Source organism: Sciurus vulgaris (genome assembly GCF_902686455.1).
Source record: "Sciurus vulgaris genome assembly, chromosome: 8".
In the NCBI taxonomy this organism is placed as follows: Eukaryota; Metazoa; Chordata; class Mammalia; order Rodentia; family Sciuridae; genus Sciurus; species Sciurus vulgaris.
Genome location: NC_136468.1, coordinates 19,699,781 through 19,717,987, shown reverse-complemented (window position 1 = coordinate 19,717,987; position 18,207 = coordinate 19,699,781). Strand labels below are relative to the sequence as shown.

The 18,207-nt window shown below is 45.8% G+C and overlaps 1 protein-coding gene across 2 annotated transcripts in view; it reads right to left on the bottom strand.

The window, feature by feature from the left end:
- LOC306667513 (solute carrier family 23 member 2-like) overlaps positions 1–15,193 on the bottom strand; it is an 83,423-nt gene extending 68,230 nt beyond the window's left edge. For both annotated transcript variants that reach the window (XM_079150198.1, XM_079150199.1), the window contains exon 1: positions 15,054–15,193. The gene's annotated coding sequence lies outside the window, so the exon portion shown is untranslated. The remainder of the gene's footprint in view (positions 1–15,053) is intronic.
- Positions 15,194–18,207: the final 3,014 nt, after the last annotated feature.

Sequence of the window (18,207 nt, the reverse complement as noted above, 5' to 3'; positions counted from 1 at the left end):
TTACGGAAGAAGACATACAGGCAATTAATAAACATATGAAAAAGTGTTCAACATCTCTAGTAATTAGAGAAATGCAAATTAAAACAACTCTCAGATTTCATCTTACTCCAATTAGAATGGCTATTATCAAGAACACAGTAATAGATGTGGGCATGACAGTAATAGATGTGGGCATGGATATGGGGGAAAAGATACACTTTTACATTGCTGGTGGAGGTGCAAATTGGTGCAGCCACTCTGGAAAGCACTGTGGTAAATCCTCAGAAAACTTGGAATGGACCCACCTTTTGACCCAGTTACCCAACTCCTCAATTTATACCCAAAGGACTTAAAATCAGCATACTACAGTAACGCAACCATATCAATATTTATAGTAGCTCAGTTCACAATGCTAGATTGTGGAACCAACCTAGATGCCCTTCAACAGATGAATGGATAAAGAAACTGTGGTATATATACACAATGGAATATTACTCAGCCATAAAGAATAATAATATGGCATTTGCAAATAAATGGATGGAATTGGAAAATATCATGCTAAGTGAAATAAGCCAATCGCAAAATACCAAAGGCAGAATGTTTTCCTTGATAAGTGGAGAATGATAGATAATGGGGGTGGAGGGATGGGGAGTGAGAGAAGAATAGGGGAACTTTAGATTATGTAGAAGGAAATGAGGGGGGGGTATGAAAAATAGTGGAATGAGACAGACATTATTACCCTATGGACACGTATGATTACACAAATGGTATGACTCTACATCATGTACAACCATACAAACAAAATGATGTACCCCATTTGTGTACAATGAATCAAAATGCAGTCCATAAAAAATTAAAAGATAATTTTTTTAAAAAGGCTAAGAGAGTTTTTAACTTTCTTTTGGTGGAAAAGGTGGCATATGCTTCCATGTTTTACAGTGTTACCTTGAAATACATCAGGAGCTCCTTATAATCTTCTAAAAATGCACTTAAATTCCAATTCCAGTGTGAAGTTACATAAAATTGTATACATAACTTATTGACAACAGGTTTCTTTACCCAGTTATAAAACATAAAATGACATGAATAAATACCAACCAAATTTGTTATTTCTATACAAATCTGAGACTTGCTACAGATAATTTTAGTTTGGAGAACACCAGCTTAGCAAAGTGCTCTCCTAAGCCTTACATTTAACTGTTTAAAGTACAACTTAGAATCCAGAGTGTACAGTAACAAATCCAGAGTGTACAGTAAAAATAATTACAGGTCTGTGTGGGTTAACAAAAATCAAAGGATAGCCTTAAATCTCTTATACATTTAGGAAACTGTTAATGATCAGAAATTGACTTTATTGAAGCAAACAGACAGTGCAGCTCTTCTATGTCAGATACAAAGTATAAAAGAAAGCACTTGTTAGTTATCTTGCCCATAAACTTACATAAAACTTTCATTTTATAAATTTTTACATACACTTAGACAGGCTTAGACAGATATAGTTCTCATATTTACATGTACACTTAGTTGCATATATTTAGGGTGTCAAATATATTGTTATAACCTAAATAACTGTTGTTGTGTAACCATTTACAAAGTAATCATTTAAGACTTTAAAACAGGTACAAACCCTAATTCCTTTAATACTTAATTTCCCCAAGTAATAAAACCTAACAAATACAAGAACATTATCTTGATAAGAGCAGATCTAGTTTCAGACTTTGCTTCGTATTAATACATTAAAGTTCAAATAACTTTGTTCTAATTATAGCCAATTTAATCACAAACACAGACTTTGAGATTTACCTTCCACAAACCGTCTGTGACATACTTAATCATTCACAACTTTATATCCTTAGTTTATCCTCTTTCATCGTGGACTTTAGTCCAAGAATTTTACTTTACCAGACAAAATACACACTCATCCAGAAACATTTCTTTTACCTTCTGATTTTCCTTACTAAAATATATTTCCATACCTATAACTTTCTTATATCTTTTCTAGTTTTGGACCCTTTCTTAAATTAATATTCTGAAACAGTCCTTAGGAATGTTATCTGTGCATTTAATTTTATATAACAAAATTTATCCCAGCAGAGGGTTGGACAATCCAGCATATACAAAAAGCATGCCTTAATATTTTTTTCTCTCAGATTGCATTCAAGGGGTTGGAGCACATGGTATTTTTGAACCTGACTTGTTTCCATTATCATTATCTCAATGGCATCAACTTTAAGTGAGTTCCCCACTGTCAGTTGTACCCAGAGGCTCCTCTTGGGCCTTTTTCCTATACTAGGCATATTGATATGCAATGGAGGAGGCCCTGTCCATCCTTTTCCTTTAGTTTCCTTGAAGATCCCTTTGCAGAGGCTGCCTATTAAACATGGGTTGGCCTTCATTTCTGTCTTTTCTTTTCTGGGTGCAGTTATTTATTCTGCCAGTCTCCCAGGCATTTCATTTTAGGGGATACTATTACAGTAAGAGTTGCTTTGCCCCAGTGATGTATGTCCCCTGGCCAAATGGGGTCTCCTCTCAGATCTTAAAAGGGGAGACTATTCCTGTCCCCAGGTCATAAACTGACAGTGCTGGAACCTACTGCCACATCCTCTGTGGCCAACAGCCTCCATCTCTTATGGGCAAAAGAGGCTGGAAGACAAAGCAGAGGCCAGGTTCTCTTTGGCCATTTTTATACAGCCAGGCATCTTTTCTGGGATTTTTTTCCCCCAGTTTAGGGCTGGTGTCCTTGACCACAGTGAGAAGAACTGTGGCTTCCTGGGGCCAGGCTGGGAAAGAGTACTGGGAGTTCCAGCCCTGGGTTTAAAGGATTTAAATCATTTTAACCCTTTCTTCTGGTGTCCTGCTATCCTTGTATATCAGAGGCAGTGTCTTTTGGCAACTTTGACTTAGTTCCTGATGGTTCAGACCCTTTATCATGCAACTGCATTAATGCCTGTACACACAGAATCTTCCATGTACTTTACCCCTGACAGACCAACTTCAACGTCAAAATTGTATTTAAAAAAAAAAAAAAAAAAAGATTGTATAATAATCCAGAAAAACCATGTAAAGGCCAGATTGTGTTACAGTAAACCCTCTTTCTCTTAGACAGGCTTATCTCTATAGGTGGCCCATGCAGCCAAGATCTCTCTGCTCAAGAGACTACTGGTAAGATCAATTCAGCATGTCTTAAAAGGCCAGTAACAGGGAGAAAAAAAAAAAAAAAAAGCAAAACCCACAGATGAGAGAAGATCATGGAAACCAGGGCTGACAGACAGGAACCTTTAAAGCAGATAGACCTGAACATCCAAATTTCTTCTACTTACTTTACTTTGAAAGACCAACTCCAACTGCAAGATTATATAATAATCCAGAAAGCTATTCAGAAGCCAGATCATTACAGTAAAACATTATCTTAGGCAGGCTTATACCTATCAGTGACCCTTTCTTCAACTCACTTTACCTCTGATAGACCAAATCCAACTGCAAGATTGTACAAAAAAGAAACACAGAGACAACCACAGAGGAGCTCCAAAACCATAGCCAATGGATGAGAAACTTTAAATTGACCAGCCAAGATCTTTTCCAAGAGACAACGACCTATAGGATCAATGCAGTGTTGGTCATGTCTTAAAAGGGGCAGTAGCAGGACTGGGGTTGTGGCTCAGTGGTAGAGTGCTTGCCTAGCTTGTGTGAGGCCCAGGTTCAATTCTCAGCAACACATAAAAAATAAATAAATAATATAAAGGTATTGTGTCCATCTACAACAACAGAAGGTGGGGGCAATAGCAGATTAATAGCAGACAAACAACCAGAGGGAATTCCCAAAGCCAATGCCAAGAAATGGATGAGAACCTGGAACATATCAGAAGGAAGTACATATCCCTAGGTTCTTGAGTCCTACTTAACTGTGACTCCTACGCCAGTGGATGTCCCCAGAAAGAGGGACCAAATGTTCCCACAAAGAGGAACTAGATGTGTGGAATCAAGGGTCTTGGCATGCACACTGGGGGGACTTCCCTGAGTTCAATTTCCTTTTTCTCAAAGTGGACCACGATGGAGCAACATGTACCCTTCAGGGAGAGAAGTTCCCCAGAGCAAAAGGAGCTTCTGCAGCTGCTGGGATGGTCCCTCAGTCCCTCCCTTTACTCACAGGAACAGTTCCTCTGGTTCAACCGGATGTGAACTCACCCATCCCCCAACTCTCCTGCAGTTGGCTCTCCACAAGTTTGCCAGCACCTTGAATCCTCAGCATGGAAGTGGGGTTCCTTGGAGAGCCCAGCCTGCTCAAGAAAGCCAGAGCAGGGGTTGCTCTCCAGACCCTTCATGGTCTCCAAATTTGTTACCAAAAGCTCGATCTTTGTTCCTGATGCCAATCCGATAATGTGGACCCATGTTGAGAAAAAGGAAAAGGTTTATTGCTTTGTTAGCAAAGGAGAAGCACAGGGGACTCCAGTCCCAAAGGTTGTGATTCTGCCCATCGTGGGGAACAGAGGCTTTTTAAAGATGTGATTCAGAGAAAATGATATTAGAGAATAGAGATCAGGAAGGAGAATATCAAGGATCAGGGAGAAGGTCAGTAAAAGTTTAGGGAAAAAAAATTTATGTTTGTGGCAAGGGATATAGTCAAAGCATCAAGTGAACCCCTGTTACAACATGGCATGTTATAAAACAGTTCCTATTTCTCAAAGGGCACAAATCTTCACCTCACAGAGTAACTGTAATCCAGCCCACCAGAGAGGGGCAATTGAAATATCAAGAACTCGCGGGCATGGTGGTGCACACCTGTAATCCCAGCAGCTTGGGAGGCTGAGGTAGGAGGATTGCAAGTTCAAAGCCAGCCTCAGCAACTTAGCAAGGCCCTCAGCAACTTAGCGAGACACTGTCTCCAAATAAAATATAAAAAAAGGACTGGGGATGTGGTCTAGTAGTTGAGCAACCCTGGGTTCAATTGCCAGTACCCCCCCCAAATATATATATATATATGTTTGTATATCAAGAACCAATCAAGAGGAGCTTACCAACTTCTCCTGAGGCACCTTTAAAAGAAGGAACATTGTAAGAGGTGAAGGGCACTCTTGCCCCTCCCAGGCTCACTGTGCCAGGAGTTTTGAGTCTTTCTCTCACCTTCCTTTTTAATAGAATTCCTGCTCGCTTGCTCATATCGGATTTTGTGGTGTTCTTTCTACCACTCTGTGGAATGTGACCTGATCCTGACTCCTGCCTGCAACCTCACAAGACTCAGGGGAAAGCCTCCAGCCCTTGGGAGCTCGTCTCTTCAAGACCCTGAATCCCCCATAACCCTCTTCTTAGAGACTGAAATCTAGCAAGGCACAGTTTGGCTCTTCTCCAGCACAGAGCACTTAAAAGACCCTCCTCAAAAACACTGGATAAGGGCTGGGATGTGGCTCAGTGGTAGAGCACCTCCCTAACCCGGATGAGGCCCTGAGACTGATCCCCAGCACCACAAAACAAAACCAGACAAACCTCTTCATAAATCCCCACCCATGGGGCTGGAGTTGTGGCTCAGTGGTAGAGCACTTGCCTAGCATGTGTGGGGCACTGGGTTTGATTCTCAGCACTGCATATAAATAAAATAGTAAAATAAAGGTCCATCAACAACTTTAAAAAAATAAAATAAACTTAAAAAATAAATCCCAACCTATGAAATCCAAAGCAAACCAAAGTTGCAACTACTCATGAAGGTAGAATATTCTGGAATAGGCTCCACTGGTCCCCGAGGTTTCAGGAAACACATGGCAGAACCCACCAAAAATGTCAGTGGGAATGGGTCCAAATAGGAGCCCTAAAAAACACAACAGTGAGATGTTTGAGGAGGGATGTACTTTCTCTTGTGCTGGGCTAGGTCAGACGTGGGGTAAGGGCACAGAGTCAAGACCCAGACTCCAGGAGTTGGGTGGAAGCAGGCTTGTGGCGAGCAGCCTGCAGACTCGTTTATTGCGGGAACAGCTATACATTTTATAAGTTTCTTGCCCAATCACAATGTGCCACGGGGGATCAGACCACCAGGCTCCTATACGGGTTCCCTTGGTAACACTGAATCAACTTGGGGCAGTTTTTACTTTCCTAGGTAGTCGAAGCAGAACGCTCCTCCCTGAAAGTTGTCCTTACACACTTGAGACATTCACTGCTGCCAGCCAAGAACTAGGATTTCTCCCAACAGAGGGAGAAGACAGAGCTGCCTCAGGCTGTGGAGGAAGAGGTGCACTCTGAAGAGCCAGGAGCCACTAGGGAGCTGAGCTTTCTCACTGTGCCTCTGGTGCTGCTCCTTCACAGATATTAATATATTGAGATAGAAATGGCAGGGAGGGGAGGGAAGGGTCAGTGAAGGTCAACAGGAAGGCAAGCAGGAAGACAGCCACTAAACATACCCTGGCCTGTTATGAGACAGCTCCTGTTTCTCAGAAAGGGCGTGAGTCTCCATCTCCTTGAAAGGGACTACGTGATCTGTGATCAAGCCCACACCCAGTGTGAGACAACCGAAGTATCAAAACCATCAAGAGGAGTCTATCAACTTCTCCTTACATGCCTTTGAAAGAAGGAATACATTAAGACCTAATGGCAGTCGTGCCCCTGTGCCGAGGAGTTCTGAATCTTCCTCTCACCTTCCTTTTAATAAAATTGCTGCTCACTTGCTGACCTCAGCAGTGTTCTTTGACTCTGTGGAACTCGAATACGATCCCCATAACAATATTATTTATTCTTGATGACAAACAAGCATTTGCATCGTGATTTCACAGATTAAGAAATCCAGGTATTGGTGGGTTAAGTTCTTTGCGCAGGGTTCACAGTAAGCCCAGGAGACCAACCCAAGCCTGCAGGGTCACGGGGATGGCAAAGGTGGACATACAACCCTAGGACTGAACGTGGAGGGAGCTACAACTGCAGAGAGAAGGGCTCCGGGAGAGACCGAGGCAGCTTGAGGTTTCCTTGGCATGGCCTTGAGGGAAACGTGGCCGTGCCCCGTGGATGCTTAGGGCCCCAAGTTCACCTCCAGTCTGAGACTCAGACTGTGGAGCTCCAGGAGAGTGGGCCCCTTGTGGCTGTTAAGCTCCCCTGAGAAACTGGGTGAGGTTCCCTGAGCTGGGTGACCAAGACCAGAGCACAGCATCCTCCAGGGTGTCCACAGAGGGAAGCACCAGCACTGCTACCACAGAACAGCCAGGCGGCATGCCCACCACCCCTCACGGACCTGTGGGTGTGGGAAACGGCTGCTCGTGGTTGCCATTCTCCCTTCCCACCTTGGGTGTAGCAGGTTCCACGTGATCTTCTTGGCTGTCTCTCTGGTCTCCTTCCTGTGGTTTGGATGTACAGTTAAACTCCTCCTTAATGTGAGGCAAATGGTTCACTGCACCCAGATGAGGTGGGACCCAGACAGCCTCCCACTATGCAGTTTGGTTGCCTGTACAGTGTGTTCCACGACCTTCCCCACCTTTCACCCTCAGGTCTTCATCTGGGCTGTCATTTACTCTCACCTCTTCTTTGCAGGAGTCCTGTCTGCTTTCACTCTTTGGTGTGCGGTCACCTTGCCACCAAATCAGATGGAGAACATTTTCCTCCATCTTTCTACAAGCCATGGTCCCTCCACTCATGAGTGGCCTGGTCTGGCTTCTACCACTATCTCTTATCCCAAAGTCTCTGTGGTCCTGTGGCAGTCAGCTTTCCATTGTTGTGATAAAATACGGAAATAATCAACTCCCAAGGAGGAAAGTTTCGTTTTGGCTCACAGTTCCAGAGGTTTCAGTCCACTACCTCCCAATAGTGCCACAGATTGTGACAAGGCTGTTAGCATTTGGCTTTGGGGGGACATTTAAGATCCAAACCATTCCAGGTGCCCCACAACTTACTCATAGCCTCAGCTGCCACAGCCTGGGGCCTCAGCCTCCCTCCTCTGCTGGAATATTCCCCTAACACAGCACATACACAACACACCTGTAATCCCAGTGACTTAGTAGGCTGAGGCAGGAGGATTGCAAGTTTGAAGCCAGTACCAGCAACTTAATGAGGCCCTAAGCAACATAGCAAGACCCTGTCTCAAAATTTTTAAAAAATCAAAAATAAACAATTGTGGCTCACTAGTTAAGCACCCCTGAGTTCAATCCTCTGTACCAAAAAAAGAAAAAAAAAGAATATAGGGTCTCTCTGAAGATCTTTCCTAAAACACCTGAAGGAATCAAAATGCTTGCATTACATTTTCACATACACAATGGACCGATTGTGTTTCCCTCCAAAATCACATGTTGAAATCCATTGCCCAAAGCCATGGCATTAGGAGGTGGGCCTTTGGGATGTAATTGGGCCCTGAGGGGGGAGCCCTCACTGAAGGGACAAGAGTCCTCGTAAGAGAGACCCCAAAGAGCTCCCTCACCCTCTTTCCAGCTTGGAAGGACACAGGGAGGCAGCATCTGTGGTCCAGAAGAGAGCCCCCACATAGCCTGACCACACAGCTGCCCCAATCTCACACATCCAGCCTTCAGAACTGTGACGAATATATTCCTGCTGCTTATAAACCACCTGATCTATGGCATTTTGTAATTGCAACCCAAGAAAAGACAGCACATTCATTTGTAATCCCACCTTTGAGGTTGTTCCTCAGGCTGGAGCACTTGGGGAGAAGTACCCATATGCACGACCCCTGTGCGTGCATGAGGGCGATTTGGGATGCGCCATCCTTGTGAGTCAGGAAGGCATGGCCTAGGCCTTTCCACTGTTGATATTGGTAACTAGTCTATGTCAACAGATAGCCATGGGGAAAACCACGCCTGACTGCAAGACTGTAGGACACCAACGGCTTCTCAATCGAAGGTCACCAGGTTGTGGCGGGCAGCTCTCAGTTTTGCCATCAGAGTCCATTGAGCTTGCCCTGGATTTCCTCTAGAGAACCAGGCTATCAGGCCATGAGCAGTGTGCACTCCACCTGTGGCTACAGGGCTGAGGGCACAGGGCCAACAGAGCACCGCAAACTCCCAGTCACGGCCCTGGATCAGTGAGATGCCAAGGAGCCACGCACATGCAAGGATTCTTGCACCCGGACTCTGAGGAGAGACACATTCGCTCCTTTCCACTCAACGTGAACCTGGAGGATGCAGCTCTGGAGCTGCTGGCAGTGATCTCACCACAACAAAGAGCCCAAATAAGAAGCCAGCACAGGGAACAGAGCTGAGCTGAGACTGGGTCCTGGTGACATGTGGTCTGCATGTCAAGCCATGCTCAGTCACGTGTTGCTTAACAGCAGATACCTATAAAGAAATGGTGTTATTGGGGGACTCTGTCATTGTACGGATGTCACAGAGTGTAGTCACATAAACCTGGGTGGTACTGCCACCTGCATACCCAGGCTACATGGAATAGCCTAATGTTCCCAGGCAAACACACCTGTACAGCATGATACTGCACCGAATAAGGAGACAACTGTAAAACAATGGCAATCATTTGTGTATGTAAACAAACCTAGACATAGAAAGGTACAGTAAAACACTAGGCGATACTAATTTTTAACTTCAGTACAATCTTTTGGGTCTACCACTATTTTTTTCATTCTCTATTGACCAAAATATTGTTATGTAGCATATGACTACATCTGTCAGTAAATTCTTTTTTGCTTACACCAATTTTATCTGGGTCTCTGTCATTTACAAACAAACAATCAAAGACAATCCACAAACTTACACCTTTGTCTCCAATCCTAGACCAGTCTTTTTCTAGAATTACTTACATAGTACTTGGTAATTTTTCAGCCTCTCTGAACAATGATTGTTAAATTTCTGAAGTATAGGGGATGTGATTGTGGCTCAGTGTACAGTGCTTGCCTAGCATGTATGAACACTGGGTTCGATCCTTAGCACCATATAAAAATAAATAAAATAAAGATAGTGTGTCCATCTACAACTAAAAATTTTTTTGAAAAATTTCAGGAGCATTAAAAAATTTTACAAATAAACAAGCAAGTGAACAAACTCAATGAGGCACCTCAACATATTTCTTCACAACAGATGTAATAGTCTAAAAGGTGGCTAGAACAATCCAACTGAGTGTTGGAAAAACAATGTGAAGGTCCTTTGTTACCAGGTCACACACCTGTAATCCTTAGTGACTTGGGAGGTTGAGGCTGGAGGATTACAAATTTGAGGCCAGTCTCAGCCTGGCATGTGGGCAACCTCTCATTGTCAGGCCTGAGCTCAGGCACAGTGGACTAGCACCTGGTCTGTACTTTCAGAGATCCCCATTCCCTTGGGTAGTGGCAGGAGGGTGTTGAGCCCACCTATATCTACATAAAAACCTGACTCAAGAGATGAGAGACACAATTTAGTGACTAGGGTAGAGTGGGTAACCAAGGCCCTGTCTAAAATACAAAAATAAATAAAAGGGCTGGGGATGTGGCTTAGTGGTAGAGCACCCCTGGTTCAATCCCTGGTAACAACAACAACAACCAAATGCCATCTGTCTCTAAGGTGCTTCACTCAACAGCATATCGAATTTCACAGGCACCCGATGCAAAAGGTTAAGAAACCAACATTAGCCATAGAGGTGAGTTTTTCTTACATCTTTCCAGAGTCCTGTTTTGTTTTACCAGAGTTGAAATTGTGGAATTCTTGGTTTGGATTTGCAAAATTATTTACTTTAACTTTGATACATGAAGCTTAGGAAAGGTGCCTCAGGTGAGTTCAGGTACTTGATTAATGAATTCATGGTCCAACTACTTCCCATACTCATGCTTAATTTAATCTCAGTTCATAGAACAGGGATTGGCAAACTGGCTTGTAGACCAAAATGGGCCCACTGCCTAATTTCATAAATAAAGTTGTTTTGGAACAAGTCCATACCTGTTGGTTCGCACATTCTCTGTGTAGTTTCACAGCAAAACTGAGCAAAACAGCAGAGAGAATTCCCATCTATGCCCTGTCCCCATGCCTCTTCTACTCGTCATCTCCCACCAGAGTGGCACATTTGTTAGAAATGACCAACCTACACTGCCTGACCATTACCACTCACAGTTCATAGTTAACATTATTATTGGCTTTTTTTTTTTTAAATCATTCAATTTAAAAAGTCTTCAGCATATAATATTTCTCCTTACTTTTTATTAAATAATATACAATGTGGGCATAATTTAAATAAATTGAACAACTCATATACTTAAGTACTTTTAAAAAAAGACTGCATTTCTTCCTTTTCAACAGATACTGGTTTCCTTCTGGAACTACACACACCATGAGCTTTTCTTTGAGTTCACTCTTGCAGAACACTGACCTTACTCCAAGGCTGCTCAACAGGAAATGTTGGTAGGCAATTTGTATTTATAATCTTGGTCCCTGCTCTTGTGTAACTAACTGCTTCTTTTAACCCATCAGCTTATCTCTGTCTCTACATTTCTGGGAAGTAGAAATGAGACTGTGAAAGTTGGAAGAGAGTAGAGAAGAAAGTAAGGTCCAGAGAAAGAAGGAAACTACTTCATCCAGTCTCATCACCTCGATGGATGACACCAACCAGTTGACCCAAGTCACACCCGGGCCTCATCCTCGTTAATGGGGCCACCATGTGCAATTTTTCCCAAGCTCTGCCAAATTCCCCTCCTCAATAATTTCTTGTGTATGTCCCACTCTCTGCAATGGTCAACTATATTAACCTGTTCTAAGACACTGTCTTCGCTCCTCTCTCCATTCCACGTCAGCCTCCTTATATTTTACATCATAACCTATAGTCTTCAGCCAATTGATTTTAAGCACAGTGGTCTTGATAAACTCTTAAAACACAAATCTGGTGGTACCTTCCCTTTAAAAAACCCTCCCTGACTCTCCTGAACCCTAAGCATAGAGTGAAGGTAATCATGGCCCATAATCATGACTTGCCTCTTCCAGGCCTTGTCGCTCACCATTCCCCGCCATGCTGTTTCTGACCAAGGGCAACAGGACTGGATCAAATGGTCCAAGGTTACCCACTCTACCCTGGTCACTAAATTGTGTCTCTCATCTCTTGAGTCAGGTTTTTATGTAGATATAGGTGGGCTCAACACCCTCCTGCCACTACCCAAGGGAATGGGGATCTCTGAAAGTACAGACCAGGTGCTAGTCCACTGTGCCTGAGCTCAGGCCTGACAATGAGAGGTTGCCCACATGCCAGGCAGAACCCCAGCCTATGGCAGGAACTGCTGCTAAGCCATAGAAGGCACAGGACTTTCAAGGCTTTTCTTGAAAACTTTGGATCCATTTCAGAGGGTGGAACAGCTCCTCAGAGAGACGTATAGATTAGTTGAGGTGTTAGAACTCCTTTTTTTTTTTTTTTTAGAACCACATCTGGAAAGCGATTTTTATTCCAGTATAATTAGGCTAGAAGGTCAGGGGGTGGCTGCCATTAAAAAGAGAGTTTATTACTCACAGTTTCCAAGAAGAGACGCATCCACACCATGCATGCCCCATAGGGAAACCCCAGAAGTGGCCAGGACACAAAAGATTCTGGGGAAAATGTGGACAAGTTTTATTTGTGTATTTCATGGAGAGGAACAGGCAAGGCAGGGCAAGCGACTGAACGGATTGCAGTCTGCATCGTTTGACGAATCTGAGTAGTCTTTAGGGTGGAGGTTGGTCCTACCTGGCACTGGGATGATTAGGGCAGGGGAATCTTGCTTCAACCAGAAAAAAAGGAAGTGGCTCTAGCTTGTTGGGTTGTACGTGAAAGACAACTCACGGGGGAGTCGGAGTCGTTTGCTACCTCTCAGAACTGGCTGGCCCTGGGAGGGCAGACGCTTGCCAGTCAGGGGGCCCAAATGCCACTGCATCAAGAATACAGAGAATACTGACAATATGATGCTAATAGAGTGGTTTTGAGTTTCTCACCAGAATAGCTCCTGGTTGTCCTCCCTTTATCACTACCTCCATGGCAATGGACACAAGAATCCCTTCTTCCAAAACAAAGGTCCAGGGCAAAGGGCATGGCACACTTGTGGGAGAGAAAAATCAGAGTGCTAAGCAAAACCTTTCAAGCCCTTCTTTCCTGGTGGAAAAATAACTTGACCTCAGAGCTGAGAAGGAAAAGCGAGTGAGTGCCAGAAATCTAAGAGGAAGAGGGCTGCCAATGGCTCCTGAGGGAGGGCACAGCAGCTGGAAAGTGGGGTCAACCAAACTGTCCTGTGTGGAACTCAAGCCCTCCCAGTCTCTCCAGAAATTTCTTTTCAGGAAACATGCATACACCCCTGTGAGGACACACATTCCCCCTGGTATTGTCTTGGTTTTGCTTTTATTCACCAGGACCACAAAGGTGCCATGGGATGAACCTTTATCTCCCCTCCGTCTCCTCTCCTGGAAGCTGCTTCAGTTGCTTCAGGGGACATGATTCCTGGAGAAATTCCTAAGCAGCTCTACTCACAGACCAATGCTCTGGCGAATGTTCTGGATTCGCTTTAACTTCTAAGGTGTGATTTAAGAGGCCTAGGCCACTGACGTCAAGCACACTGACAGTCTGATAAAGGTGACTTCACTGTCCAGGACTGCTTGTTTATCAGAAGGTGCTCTGTGTGTGCTTGTGGACTCGGCAGGTGGAGGAGGGGAAGGGATGGTGTAGAGGAGTGGAAGGGCGAGGCAGGCAGGAGTCACGATGTGTCATGATATTACATTGGGTTAGAGGAATATCTGAGTTCATGTCAAATCAAGCTCACATCACCCAGACTACACATGGAAGTGGAGGTTTGAGAACTAGAAGTGATTTTCTTGGCATCAAGTCAAAAGCAGAATCATGTGAACAGGCCAGGACACAGACCAGGGAGCTTCCTGACTGAGCTAGCGCTCAGGTCTCATCATCCCTCCTGGCTCAGAAGTGGCACCCACCATCCTGCACAGACCGTCCCACCCGGGGAAGTCCTGGCCCCCTTCTCTCTTCAACCCAGATTCAGCTGCGAAATGCAGCAGAGCGTCCTGCTCTTGGACACTGAAAGATGAACGGCCTGGCATTCAACTGCCACATGCCTCCAGTCATGGACTTCAACCTTGTTCCACACCAATGCTCCTGCTGAGAAGACTAGCCAGGACACAGAGCATGGCAGAGAACAATGAGAACCGTTTCAGAGTGAGCCAGGAGAATGCCACACCCAGGCGACATCTCTGTTGGGTGCTTGCTCAGTCGAGGGGCTTTATGAAGCAGGTGGGCAGGTAAGAACAGGGGGAGGTCATGGAAGCCAAGGAATGAAGGACAGCGTCCTAGAGACACTCACCCCTGCTGCCCTGTTGATTCACCCCCGTGTGTCCCCATCGAAGTGGCTGCTACCCCAGTTCAGAGGCTGGTTCTGTGGGTGAACCCCCTGCTGGTCCCTGTGGACAGCACTTTTGCTGATGTACAGTTGATGGCTTTTGTTTGTCCTGGCCTGATTCTCAGGACACAGAGGGGGCAGTCGCTTCACCAGATGCTCGGCTGGCCAGAGGAAGGCGGAACAGATCTATATTCAAGTTGGTGACGGTAGGGACATAGCACACATCACTGCCACCACTTGGGGTGTTGTGTAATGGAGTCCCTCCTGGGGTTTTCTGTTCAGTGTTCAGCACCGGAGGGGGGCTCTTCTATGGCACGCGTTCCCTTCATCCTGGCCAGTGCCTCTGGTTGCTCTATAGAACACAGGGCCCAGGCTCCAGGCTCCCCCTTTCACTTCTGCAGCACTAAGGCAGCCTGGGGCCACTTTCTGGGCTCCAGGATTAGCTTTTGGGGACTGAGCAGCATGTCTCCAATACTGACTGTCCCTAGGAGAGAGGGCTACAACTAGGAGTCCTGTGTGCACCCAGGCCAGCACACAATGAGGCTCCTTCCACACAAGGGAGCATGACAGAACATTGCCCTGGGCTCTTTCACAAAGCCTTTGTCCCACTAACCCCTGCCCTCTCCCAGGACGGATGCCAAGAGGCAGGAGTGTCCCTGCTTCCTCATCCAGGCTGGCCCATCTTCTTTACTGTGAGCTTCCTTAGAGGAAAGTGCCAAGGAGCAGCTCTGAGCCTGTGCATTTTGGGGTACATGTCTCCCACCTGTGGAGCTAGTGGCCTCAGACTCATGGCACACAGCTCGTTCCAGGCAGCACTCACCCTTGGCGTGGAAGGGCCCCTGGGGAGGCCAGGGAACTGAGCTCCAGGAATTCCCGCAGAGTGCTCATGCCAGATGTCTGCAGAGGATGCTGGGGTACGGAGGAAGACTACAGCTGGGCTTCCCTGGCTGCAGGAAACAGCTACAAACACAGCATTCCATCAGCCAGCTTCCCTCCACCCTGATCCTCCCACTGAGGTCAGGCAGGGTCACTGCCTGGTAAGTAGCACACAAAGACTACAACCCATGACTGGGCCCCCAGCCAGCATTCTCTAGACTGATCCAGGTCATTCCTTCTCTGTTCCATAGTTGGGAAGGGGGATGGGCATCACTTGATTTATCACCTTATGGCCTGACGGAGCCTTCAGTGACAGACAACAAGGGCAGCAGCGACACCCAGTGGAGAGATAGAAACCAGCTCCCTTCCACCTAGGGACAGGAAGAGGACTGCTCTGGGCCAGGAGTTCTGAACACACCCACCTCTGGGCCTGGCGTGGGTCCTGTCCATGGTACTGACTGGATGAGTGGGATTAAAAGCGATCCGCACTGGATAATCACAAAAGGGCCCCACTGAGGACAGACTCAGGGGCTCCCAGACCACAGCTCACACAGCCACCTGTCACATATGATTTCCCAAGCCCTGGGTGCTGTGTCTCTGAGCCAAGGCCCAAGGCCCGCCCTTTATCAAAGGGCCTATTCCTCTTGTATCTTCCAAGGAGAAGGAGAGAAAAGATGTTCACAATCTACAGTGCCATACCAAGTGAGAAGAGAAACCTTAAGAGAAGGTTAGCTTTGGGCTTTAATCAAGTATGTATTTTTTTTCCACTGGGGATGGAACCTGGTGCACTCTAATGCTAATCTATGTCCCAGTTCTTTCTCTTTTGTTTTCAGACAGAGTCTCACTAAGTTGCTGAAGCTGGCCTTGAACTGGCAATCCTTGTACCTCTGTCTCCCAAGTGGCTAACAGTACAACTGTGCACTACCCTGCCAGCTGGAGCATGATTAGTGAGTGAATACCCTTTCCTCCTTTGAGTCCTTCCTTCCTTCCAACCATCCACCCATATCCATGCACCACATTCTAAGCATCATGCCAAGTGATGGGTGTGTCACAGCAAAAGCACACAGGCCCATGCTCTCTTGGAATCCATCACCTAGTGGAAGAGACCAGTGAAAACCAAATAATTACACAGATCAAGATATAATTTCAGTGGTGCCATTGGACTCTGTTACAAAGAAGACTTTACCTAGTCAAGGAAGTTAGAAAGAACTTTCCTGAGAAAAGGATGATTGTGGTTTGGTCTGTTGATGAAATGACCATGTTCCTGGCAGAGGGAGCAGCCAGGGCAACATCCCCAGGGTAGGAGAGAGACAGGAGCACTTAAGAAACCCAAAGAAGCCTGGTGTGCAGGGGTGAGGAGGAGCAGGGTGTGAGCCAGGCAGGAGACCTGGGCAGGTGCCACACACAGCAGGCCCTGTTGAACATGTTAGGTTCTGTCTTAACCTGAAGAATGATGGAGAATCTTTGATATGTTTTAAATAGGGAGGTAATGTGAGCAGGGTTATGTTCCAAAAAGATTTCCCTAGCTGATGTGTAGCAAATAAACTTGAAACAGGAAGAAGGTATAAGGGAAGACTGGGTGAGAGGCTCTTGCAGGAGTCCAGGTGATAAAACATGGTGGCTAAGACCGATGTGATAGTAAAGAGACAAAACTGGATGGGATAAAGACACATTAAGGAGGGAAGATCAACAGAATTTCATGACAGATTGGGCATGAGGGTGGAAGAAGGCAGCTGTAAGTGTGAGAGATGGCAGGGGGTTCCTAGGGTGATGTAATGGAAGGTGGGAATTATATGGAATTGAAGAAAACTGGAGAAGGACCAGTTTTGGAGTGAAAGAACATGAGTGTCATCGTTCAAGGTGACTTTGAAACATCCAAATGGAGATGTCAAGGAGGCAGACCTACATACATACAGAGGACTTCCCAGGAGGGAACCAGAGACATTAAATTTGAGATTCGGGGCTGGGGTTGTGGCTCAGTGGTAGAGCACTTGCCTAGCACGTGTGAGGCACTGGGTTCAATTCTCAGCACCACATAAAAACAAATAAACAAATAGAGGCTAAAAAAAAGAATGATTTTAAAAAAACTGAGATTCAACCAACGGCACAAGTGATAATTGTAGTCACCAGCATGCATGTGAAGGTCAAGTGACAAAGTATAGAATGAAGAGAGGACACGATGCCACTTACATGACCATAACCTCCTAGGAGGAGCCGCGAGTCACCAGCTCCATCTAGGTGCCAGCTCAGTCCAGGAACAGCAGCTGGAAGAGGACAAGTGACACTTCTGGCTTCCCAGGCCCAGGTTCCAGCCACTGCTCTCACTGGATCAGAGAACTATTGAATGAGACCCTTAGGAGCAGAGAAAGACAGTAGAGAGTGACAGAAGGGTGCTAGCACACTGGGGACGTGACCCGCTGAGGCCTGGCTCTTCCCTCCTTCCATCTCTCCCTCTGTGGAGGGACGGCCCCTGGCTGGACTCCCTCTGAGTGACCTCTCCATTTCCCTCCTTGGATAGGCCAAGCTGGTAATGAAAGAGGGGTTCCTTTATGGCTGAAGTTCTCTCTTGGGAGAGAGGGAAATAGAAGTTGGTTGGGACTCCATGCTGTGCCCATGAAGCCATGCCTGGCTCCCAGAGTGCCTGTCCCAGGCCAGTCCTGCTTTGCTTTGCCCTCCAGGAGACCCCAGGAAGGTGATCCCACACAGGAAGAAGAGCCTGCCTCCCTGGCCTGGTACTGAGGAGACAGTGTGGGCTCTTGGACAAGAATGTCTTTCACAGCTAAAGCTCTCAAGATGAGACTCGCCCTGATCTGCCGGCCCCACAGGCTCAAGCATCCCCACAAGGGGGCAGTGTAGGCCATGCAGAGGCTGAGAACCAATTTTCCTTTTTTTCCCACCTTTTTTAACTGGTGCATTGGAGTTTTACATATTGCTGGGATTTGTCCTTACATATTCATACATGCACATAATATAGCAATATAATTTGGTCGATGTCACCCCCAGCACTTCCCCACTCTCTGCCTCTCTTGTCTCTTTTTTCTACTGCTCTCTTTGATTTTCAGGAGATGGGCCTCATTTTTCTTTTCCTTTTTCCTCTC